Source organism: Zingiber officinale, chromosome 2A, assembly GCF_018446385.1.
Source record: "Zingiber officinale cultivar Zhangliang chromosome 2A, Zo_v1.1, whole genome shotgun sequence".
Taxonomy (NCBI): Eukaryota; Viridiplantae; Streptophyta; class Magnoliopsida; order Zingiberales; family Zingiberaceae; genus Zingiber; species Zingiber officinale.
The window spans coordinates 82,897,696-82,908,986 of NC_055988.1; the positions used below are offsets into that span (position 1 = coordinate 82,897,696).

Here is an 11,291-nt window from a genome sequence, read left to right on the forward strand (position 1 = left end):
ATGCCATGACATCATATTTATTTTATTATCATTTGAAATGTCATGATAATGCTTAGGCTAGTTTATATGTCATGCTTTATTTAAGTTTTCAAACTTTATGCCATGACATCATGACATTGGCACATGTTTTTACTTATGATATCATTATATGCCATGCCATCATCTCTTGCATTATAATCAATGAAATTGATTTGAGGACAAATATATAATTTGATATTGAGATCAAATTGGTGTTTAGAAAATGCATGAGAACTTAGCCTAAGTTGACCTTAACCCATATCTCACATCAAATTGACTTGAATGTGGTTTGATACACCTTAGATGTGTGTGAGATATTAGGATCATGAGTTAGGATCAAGGTGCATTGTCCTTGTACCTAGATGACCCTAATTCAAGAAATTAAGGATCATAGGGAAAGCTTGTGTACAAGTCATGTACATCTAGCCCTAAGATTATGGTCCTAAATTCAAATGGTTTTAAAAGCATTTTAAAATTGATTTGAAAAACCTTGATGAAGCTTTCCTAGTGATAGCATTCATCATTGAACATTGTGATACAAAGTTGAGTTAACTTTGAACTATTTCAAAGTTTTCGAATTTTGTATCAAGATTTGAAAATGGAAACTATTTTCATAGAAAATTATTTTTCCGTGATAGTATATGGTATGAGGAGTGTATCCTCAAAATTTTACGATTTTTGGAATTTTCTGGAATTTATTAGGAGTTTCTGAATTTCCGGAGAAGGGAAATCAGAAATCTCGATTAGAGTGGATCGTCACCGGACCGATCCAGAAGTCCTGATCGTGCGGTGACCGATCGCTGATGATCTGAAAGCGTGGATCGGTCCGGGATCGATCCAGGGTTCGATCGGTCCAGGACCGATCAAGATGCGCTAATTTCTGATTTTTCAACCTGTCGAAATTTCGCCGAAGTGGTGTTTTGGATTTCTAAAGGTTTGGAACTCTCAAAGATATTGTTGGTGCAATGGTCAAGGGAAGTGGACCTTTAGGGGAGTTTTACCTAATTGTCAAAGGAGTTGACTTTAGGGGAGTTTTTACTCCTTAAGACTTTTAAGGATTAGTGATATGGGATTATCACTAAGTTGATTGTTGAAGTTAGTATCAAGGGAGAAAATTAAGAGTTTCAATGAAAGGTATGAGACTTTCATTAGGAGGGAACTCTTGACCTTGATTCACTCTTTTTGATGTGTGTCAAAAAGGGGGAGAGTTAGGTTTGGGGAGAATGTTCAAGGAAGAAGAATGTTGTCAAAAAGGGGAAGAATGGTTGGAAAACCTAAGTTAGGTTATCGGGTTAACCTAACTTGATTATGGGTTTTGTCAAACATCAAAAGGGAGAGATTGTGGTGCAGGGGACCAAAGGTCGAACCTGTGCTTGACTATGTACTTGACTCGAGTTGTGTTTCGATGTTTGACGAGTTGTGTTCGACAAAGTTGTATCCTGATGTTTGACAAGGATACAAGCTTGGGAGATTGTGGTGCAACCCGTGGTCAAGGTTGACCTGGTTGACCAAGGTGAGTCGACTGACGGGAAAAGTCCAAGTATGGAGACTTGGCACGGAGAAGTCCAAGCAGGAGTTGGCACGAGGGAAAGTCCTAACTGGATGTTAGTGGAAAGTCCCGTGAGTGAAGCCAAGTGGGAAAGTCCTAACCGAGATGTTAGGCGGTTGGAAAGTCCCGTGAGTGAAGCCAAGTGAGAAAGTCCTAACCGGATGTTAGGCAGTTGGAAAACAGTGAGGCAGGTGAAAGTCCCGTGAGTGAAGCCGAGAAGGAAAGACCTAGTGAGTGAAACTAGGCGGTTGGAAAATGATGAGTGAAGCAGGCAAGGGAAATCCAGATGGTCAAGGTTGACGGACATCCGGTGAAAAGTCCAAGCAGGGAGCTTGGCACGGAAAAGTCCAAGGATGGAGACTTGGCACGAGAAGACCAAGTCGAGACTTGGCACGGAAAGTCGGAGAGGGCTCGTGAGCTCGCTCTCCGGACCGTGGTCAAAGAGGGCTCGCTCGCTCTGACCGACAAGCCGAGAGGGCTCGGTAGCTCATTCTCCTGACTAGGTCAAGAGAGGGCCTCTGAGCTCGCTCGTGACCATTTAGGTTTAGGGTCGAGTTTAAACCGGATCGGTCTCGTGACCGATCCAATGATACGCTGAGTATCGATCGGTCGGTGACCGATCGGATAACAAATGTAGGGTTCAGAGTCATCCGATCGGCCCGAGACCGATCGATGAGTCGAGCCAACCTTCAGGAGTAAACCGATCGGTCCGAGACCGATCGGGAGTCCGATCGGTCTCGCGACCGATCGAGATGCCCACCTCTCGAAGAGAGGGATCGGTCCGGACCGATCAGATTGGGCCTGATCGTCCCCGTGACCGATCGAGCTTTCGACCGATCAGCCGCCCGATCGGTTCAGTCTAGCCGCCATGAGCAACGCTAGTTTCACCGTGTCTTCTTCGCAGTTATAAAAGGAGTTCAAGGGTTTCTACAGTGGGCTCTTGCTTCTTCTTCCTTCTTCCTGTCCCTAAGTGCTGCTGTGCTTGAGCTTTGTTGAGCTCCTCCAAAGCTGGATCAGCTGCTGCTGAGTTGCTTGTTGCATCTGTCCGTGAAGTTGCTACTTCATCCGGGACCCCAGTCGACGAGAAGGCAAGCTATTGTGTTTACATTCCTGTTGTATTTTTTTCTTGCTATTCTCTTGTACTCTTAGCTTGCTGTTGCAAGTGATTGTGGCGAGGTTTCTCCACCCACAAGGAGTTTGATTTAGCCGGTTTTCCGGGGACTCATCCACCGACGGATTGATAGGCTTCATCCACCTTACGGACACGCCGAGGAGTAGGAGTTTCATCTCCGAACCTCGTTACATCCTTGCGTAGAGGTTTGATTTCTTCTCCTGTTTTCTTTCTGCATTTAGTTTCCGCTGCGCTAACCCTAGTTTGTAGAAAGAAACGCGAGCAATTGGGGTCGGCTATTCACACCCCCCTCTCTAGCCGTACGAAGAGATCCTAACAGATAGGAATGATTACCGAGTTGGTTGCTTGAATGAATGAGTATTTCCTAGCTCCAGGGACCTTTATATAGCTCCTAGAAAGTCTATCCTGAGGGTCTAAAGCACCTCCAATGAGGTTCAAGGCGCCTCCAACTCGGTGAGTGGATAGAATTCTATCCAGTGCTCGAATGGTCAGTTTGACCTGGTTGAAGGCGCCTTCAACAAGGGCTGAAGGCGCCTTCAAGCTGGAGGCACCTCCAATGCCTGATGGAGGCGCCTCCAAGCCAGCATCTTTTCCAGCTTGCTTCTTTGCTTCGACTTCCGAAGCTCCATTCTTTTGGGTGATTCCGACCAACCGAAATAGGGCTCACCCGAACCCAATTTTCGGTCTTCTCCTCGAGTAGCCTTCCTCCCCGGCTTAACGTCCCTCGAACGTCGCGCACGTTCTTCTCGCCCATCGGTGTACTCTTCCGCAGCTCTCTCGTCCTTCGGATGCACCGAGCCCGTCGGCTTCCTTCCCGTGTCGTCCTTCTCGCTAGCTGTGTCTTCTGCTCGACTTCCTGTACTCCTAAGCTCCTGCACACCCAGATACAAGGATCAAACACAAAGTAGGACCTAACCAACTTGGTTGATCACATCAAAACAACCACGGGGTCTAACAATCTCCCTCTTTTTGATGTGCATCAACCCAAGTTCAAGTTAGGGAAAAAATAGACAAACAGTAATTTTAAAGAAAATTACTTAACTAACATGTTAAGCATAAATTTGCAATAAATAAAATTATAACTATTTAATTAAGAGTTTAAACAGAATTTTTTCAAAAATATGAGTTTTGAAAACAAAATTCAAAATTCTCTCCCCCTAAGCTTGTACCTTCTCTCCCCCTTGATCACAGCAAAAACGAGATAAGAATATGATATTTAAAAAATATTTAGCAAATTTTTAAGTTAGAAAAAATTTCTGAGCAAGATGAATTTTTCTAAAAATTTCTAAGTAAAAATAAATTTTTAGAGTTTTCCAGAAAAAAATTTCTAAGTAAACTGAATTTTTAAAATTTTCAAAATAATTTCTATGTAAAATGAATTTTTATAGTTTTCTAGAAAAAATTTCTAAGTAAACTGAATTTTTTCAAAATAATTTCTAAAAAAATGAATTTTTAGAATTTTCAAAAAAATGTTTGAACAACTTTCAAAGCATTATTTAATTCTAGTTTTAACGCTTTTTTAGAAAGTTAATTAAACATTTTATTTCAATATTTCAGATTCCAGGTCGTGGCAAGGCACTAGGCCTTCTTGGTTATTGGAGCAACAACCACTTCCTCAGACAAATCTTCATAAAGAAATTTTAACGTTTAATTTTTCTTCTGAAAGCCTTAATTTAAAAGAAAAAAAAATTAATTTAGCATAGATTTTGGAACCCAATAGAGGTTCTTTCCTACTGGGTTATTTAAAAATTTAGGGGGTACATAATTTCTGGGAACTTTCCTAAGTTGTCCCTGATGTTCTCTAATATACCAATTTAATTTTTCATAAATTCTTAATTTTGATTTTGAAAATTTATTTAAGCATGCATCATTATTCTTCAATTTCTCAATTTCACCTTTTAATTTTTCATTTTCTAATTTTAGATTATCATACATTTCTAGTGGACATGCTTTTGCTAGGTTCAATTTCAATTCAGCATTTTATTTTTTTAATTTGAATAAATCTTTAGAAAGAGACTTAATAAATTGAAAGGACTGAGTCGGGGTTAGATTACGTACCTTACTTATCTGACTTGGTGATGCTCCCCCTTTACTGCAGCTTTCCTCTTCTGATGTTCCTTCCCCTTCATCTATGCTCATCTCTGAGTTTGACTCTTCTTCCAACTGATGGTTAGCCATTAGCGCTAACCCCGAGAAGGCTTCGATGTCTGATTCAGAAGAAGACGAATCTGACCAAGTGACTTTCAGGTTCTTCTGTTTGGAGGAAGGTTGTCTCTTTTCCTTTACTCTTCATTTTTTCTTCAATTTTGGGCAGTCATCTTTGATGTGCCCTTCTTCATTGCAGTTGTAGCAACTAACCATTCTTCTCTTTCGCTCATGCCTCTTTGTCTGCGATCTAAATTTATTAGAATTAAAAAACTTATTGAAACGCTTTACCAATAGTGCCACTTCCGATTGATCGATCGAGGCTTCAAAGTCAGAATCGTTTGTTCTTGCCTTTAAGGCAATGTTCTGACTTGTTTTCTCCACTTCATTGGGCTCTGCAATCCGAGATTCATGAAGTTCAAAAGTTGAAAATAAATTTTCTAAAGTACTTACCTCGAAGTCCTTAGAGATGTAGTACGCATCTACTAAGGAGGCCCACTCTGGAGTTCTGGGGAAGGCATTGAGCGCATATCTGATTGAGTCCCGATTCGTTACTTCTTCTCCAAGGTTGCTTAGTTGAGTTATTAGCTCCTTAATCCTTGCTTGGAGTTGTGCTACATTCTCACCATTGTTCATTCGGATGTTCGTAAGTTGAGTCCGGAGGATATCGCGTCTTGCAAGCTTCGCTTCGGAAGTACCTTCGTGAAGCTCCAGGAATTTTTCCCAGAGGTCTTTTGAGGAGTCGTAGTTTCCGATCCGACTTACCTCCTGAGGCGGCAGAACGCTGAGCAGGTGGAACTCAGCCTTTCTGTTGGCGACGAAGTCTGCTTGTTCATTTTTGCTCCACTGATGCTCTTCTTTGTCTTTCGGAACTTCAAAACCATATTTCATAATTAGTAAAATATCGAAGTCGGTTTTAAAAAATACCTCCATCCGGCGTTTCCACGTCACGAAGTCTCCGTCGAACTTTAGGGGATGAATGCTTATTCCGGCCATCTTCTTGATCTTCGTGCTTCAGTCGGCGGTTAGTCCTTCTGAGGCGGTCAGGCTCTGATACCAATTGAAGGTGCAGCGGAGGCCGACAAGAGAGGGTGAATTACTTCTGAAAATTAAAAACGATACCCTCCTCAAAGCTTTCAACTCAAAATAACAGCAACTATAATAAAAGTAAAAACAGAAAAGAAAAGGGACACAGAATTTAACTTGGTTACAACCAAGACGGTTGTTAATCCAAGGCGGTTGAACAGCTCCACTAGCAGAGTCTCCTTCACTATAGGCGGAGAAGCCTTTTTACACTTAGAACGCTCACTTAGTTGCTAGGAATGATTATAGAGTTGGTTGCTTGAATGAATGAGTATTTCCTAACTCCAGGGGCCTTTATATAGCTCCTGGAAAGTCTATCCTGAGGGTCCAAGGCGCCTCCAATTCGATGAGTGTATATAATTCTATCCGGTGCTCAAACGGTCAGTTTGACCTGGTTGAAGGCGCCTTCAACAAGGGCTGAAGGCGCCTTCAAGCTGGAGGCGCCTCCAAGCTGGCAGCTTTTCCAGCTTACTTCTTTGCTTCGACTTCCGAAGTTCCATTCTTTTGGGTGATTTCGGCCAACCGAAATAGGGCTCACCCGAACCCAATTTTCGGCCTTCTTCTCGAGTAGCCTTCCTCCCCAGCTTAACGTCCCTCGAACGCCGTGCACGTTCTTCTCTCCCACCGGTGTACTCTTCCGCAGCTCTCTCGTCCTTCGGACACACCGAGCTCGTCGGCTCCCTTCCCATGCCGTCCTTCTCGCTAGCTGCTTCTTCCGCTCGACTTCCTGCGCTCCTAAGCTCCTGCACACTCAGACACATGGATCAAACACAAAGTAGGACCTAACCAACTTGGTTGATCATATCAAAATAACCATGGGGTCTAACAGCTTAGTGTCATGCACCATCTCGCATGATTACATGCTGTGCGATAGCTGACTCCATTATTGTTGAGCACATCGCCAGTTACATGGATCTGCACACACAACCACTCATGGGTTAATGGTTTTTATTCAGGCAGGGTGTGTTGCAGCAGGTTGCCCTGTTGTTGCTCCGTTGGTCCACTCATGGGTAGTGTGACGTAGCGTGGTAGTAGGACAGGGATCCCTCCTCTGGATTGTCTCAGGGAGATAAGAGCATTGAGCTCCCCCACTTATGATTTGGGGTAGGAGGATAGGTGTACTCCGACAGCATCTCGTCCACTCAGTCGCTCAGGAGCAGTGATGGCAGAGTGCACGGTTGCCATAGCCCTACCCACTCGATCTCACCACCGTGTGTGAGATGGCTGACTGCGTCAGGGGTGACCATGTCATTTGCATCATATGCAGGATTGTATTTATTGCTTGTGTTTGCTGCACTTTATATGCTGCATATTTGATGGATGCATATGTTTGACATACATACAGGATATATGATACTTCTCGGTCTGATGACCTTGTTATCCCTATACTCAGGTGCTGGTTAGTACAGATACTCCTTTTCCTTACAGTTTTGCATTTTCCATATGATATATATATCCAGGAGACTGTACGTATATTTATTATTATTTATTATTTTCTTACTATGCATGTCAGTAGTACCCGCTGAGTAGTTGACTCACCCCGTTGATATTACTATTTTCAGGTTGAGGTCGTCAGGAGATTCCAGTTGCTAGTCCCCCCTCCAGATTGTGAGGATTTTTGTTTTGGATCTTTTCCTTGATTTTCATATTTATGTTATCGACTCTTATTATATTTCAGACTTGTATGTTTTGGCACCTTGGATATCTTATGGTCTTTTATTTGTCGATGGGATTTTATTTGGATATGTTCTGCTACATGCCTGCCTGGATGGCAGAAGAGATGAGTTGACTTTATTGCGTCGTTGAGATTTGAGTTTTATGGGTGTAGTGGAGTAGGAATAAGATTTAAGTTTTATGGGTGTATTTGAGTAGAATATTTGAGATGTCTTCTTTATCATTGTTTTAGTTTGGTTTTTACTATTATACTGTGCGGTTGTTGTGTTTATTATACTGTGTTGTTGTGTGTGTGTGTGTGTATATATATATATATATATATATATATATATATATATATATATATATATATATATATATGTTCTGGCCGTATTGGCCGTGTATTGTGCGTTGTAGTTAAGTTTCATATTGTCACCGGTAGAGGGGAGATGCTGCCAGATTTTTGTCTGCCAGGGACTCCTCGGGGCATGACAATTTATTAAACTCACTAAAATAATACTTCTAAATTCAGTTGTTCACCCCCACTTAAAGACAATCTGAAGACACAACGTCCACTCAAGGTTAGCGGGTACCTTGATCACCCCCACTTAAAGACACAACGTCCTTATTGTGTAACCACAAATCATACCATAGACAAATCTCAGAATCTCCCTCTCTAGATAGTGCCCTAGGTGCTCCTGCCACAGGTGCACTCACGGTCGCAAGGTCGCTCTGATACCATCTATAACGCCCCCGCTCGGACCGGGCCCCACCCGGACAGAACCGGGAATGCCACCAGAATTGCCCATCGGGTTAACGACTAGTTCCACAGACCACCGTAGGACCTTTCAGCGTGCTTTGTCATCACTCGCACGCACCCTGAGAAAACTTCCCAAGAGGTCATCCATCCTAAAATTGTTGGTGCGGGAAGCATCAGACGATCGAACCTGAGTTTTGATTATGTCAAAGGGTTCAAAGTTAAGTTGTTTTGTGGTTTAACAGTTTGAATGAGCTTACAGGAAAGTCCTAAGTGTACTTAGGCAAAAGTCCTAGCTGTGGTTAGGCAAGGTAAAAACCCTAGGGGTGGTAACCCTAGGTCCTAGGGGGTGGTAACCCTAGGAGAAGAAAAGTCCTAGCTACGGTTAGGCTGTTAGAGTGTATACTGAAGCTTGCCTAACCGTAGCTAGGACTTTTCTTCTCCTAGGGTTACCTCAGAAGCTTGCCATATACTAAGCTTCTATGGTGGAGTCCAGAAAAACACCTATGCTTATCACTCTTCCATAGTTATGACTTTACCTCCTAAAGTAAACACAAAACCCCGAGGTTGACTTATTATTGTCCCTATCCGATTGGAAGTCAAAATCCATGCAACCCACAAGGACCAAATTAACTGCCTTGTAAGCTAGCATATAATCTCTAGTGCCTCTAAGGTACTTCAATATATGCTTTACTGCAGTCCACTGTCCTTGTCCAGAGTTATTTTGATATCTGTTAACTATACCCTTGGTAAAACAGATTTCTTATCTCGTGCATAGCATTCATTAGGCTTCCGACAGCCGAAGCATAAAGAACTGCCTTTATTTCCTTTATCTCCTTTGATGTCTACAGAGACATATCTTTAGATAAAGTTACTCCATCCCGAAAAGGTAAGAAACCTTTCGAGTTTTGTATGCTTTAAAACGAGCAAGGATTTTTCCGATGTATGAAGCGATAAGTAAAATATTCTTCTTGCGATCCCTTATTACTTTGATCTCAAGAATATATTCATTCTCCCAAGTCTTTTATATCGAATTGTTTGACAACCATACCCTTACTTTTCGACAACATTTTGATATTGTTTCCAACTACCAAAAATGTTATCTACGGATAGTACAAGAAATACCACCACGCCCATCACACCTTTTGTATACACAAGACTTACCCGGTTACTAAATAAATCCATAGGTCTGAATTACTTTGATAAACCGGATGTTCCAAGACCTTGAAGCTTTGCCTCACCATAGATCGATTGAGCTATACACAAGACGCTCTGATGTTTTCTTCAAGACTTCCATTAAGGAAAGTTGTCTTGACATCCACTTGCCCAAATAGATAAAAGAATCCGGATAGACTTAAGCATGGCTACCAAAGAAAAAGTTTCCTTTTCATTGCTTCTCTCTTTCTAGTCTACCCTTTCCTATTATAGACCTTTTACACCCAAAGGCTTTTACACCACTGGTGGTTCTACAAGCTTCCAGATTTTATTAGAATACATATATTCTAATTCTATTATTCATTACTCTTTGCCAAGATGCTGCATATTTATCTTGGAGTGCTTCGTCATATGTCCGGAGATCAGGTTCATGTCCTTCAGGGATCGAGTTCAAAAACTCTCCCAAAACATGAATCTTTTAAGGTTGCTTAACAACCCTCCCACTACGACAAGGCATTTTCTGCAATTGTATATCATTTGTGATACGTGTTGCAGTTTTCTTGTGGTATCTTATCTTGTACTAGATTAGACATGTCTTTTATTATTTCCTTAAGAACAAATTTACTTATGAGCACGTGGTTCATTATATAGTCCTTTTAAAATCAGTCATTGATGCTAACAATGACCTTCTGATTTTTAAGACTATAAACCTACTTTTGTTTATCTAGGATAACTTACAAACAAGTGAACTCCTATCCAACTTATTATTATCTCTCTTTAACATATGTGCTGGATTTCCCGAATCCGAATATACTTCAAAATAGGCTTACGTCTATTCAGCAATTCTATATGAGTAGAGAGTTCTAACTTGGAAGGTACTATGTTCACTTTCGTTTTCAGAGTTTTATCCTTAAAACAAATTTGGTAATTTTCTGAATAACTCATCATCTATCTAATTATTCCATAAGAGTCCTTTACCTTCTTTCTACTACACCATTCTGTTGGGGTGTACCAGATGCAGTTAGTTGGGATCAAACCAACCACCGATAAGTGACTCCTAAAATCTCTCAAGAGGTACTTGCCACTACGATCTTCCATAGTGACTTTTTACTTTAACATTTCTCCGCATCAACCTTGTACTCTTTGAACTAATCAAAGTACTTAGTCTTGCGGTACATTAAGTAAATTTATTTGTATCTTGAATAGTTGTCTATAAAATAGACAAAATATTCAATACTAACTCTTGTCTGGATAGTCATAGGATCACACAAATCAGAATGAACCGATTTCAACATATCTTTGACTCCATACCCCTTGGACTTAAAAGCTTCTTGGTTATTTTCCTTCCAAGTAAGACTCGCAGGTTGGAAATATTTCCACTACCAATGAACCCAAAAGTTCATTAGCTATGAATCCTACTCAAGTATAACCTAGCTTTTAGATGCCAAAGATATAATTGGTTCATTTCCGAAGGTTGCTTTTTCTTAAAATTAGAAGATGTGTTACTAATTTCCATTTGTTGCATCGTGGGAGTTATTGGATTATAAATTGTCAACCATCATACCAGAATAGATAACTTCCCTATTTTTCTTGATAACAACTTTGTTATCAAAATAGACACAATATCTATAATAGTTTAGAAACTGAAATCAGGTTCTTTCTAAACTTGGTACGTAAAGACAATTACTTAAAATCCATATTTTATTCTTATCAAAGGATAAACATCTCCCACTGCAATAGCTACCACTTTTACAGTAGTGCCCATGTGGACGGTGATTTACCTTTCATTTAGTTGTCGG

The 11,291-nt window shown here is 41.0% G+C and overlaps 1 long non-coding RNA gene across 1 annotated transcript in view; it reads left to right on the top strand.

Moving 5' to 3' along the window:
• LOC122041360 overlaps positions 1 to 7,808 on the top strand; it is a 28,363-nt gene extending 20,555 nt beyond the window's left edge. Inside the window, exon 4 of the long non-coding RNA XR_006128969.1 lies at positions 7,490 to 7,808. This is a non-coding gene — a long non-coding RNA (uncharacterized LOC122041360). The remainder of the gene's footprint in view (positions 1 to 7,489) is intronic.
• Positions 7,809 to 11,291: the final 3,483 nt, after the last annotated feature.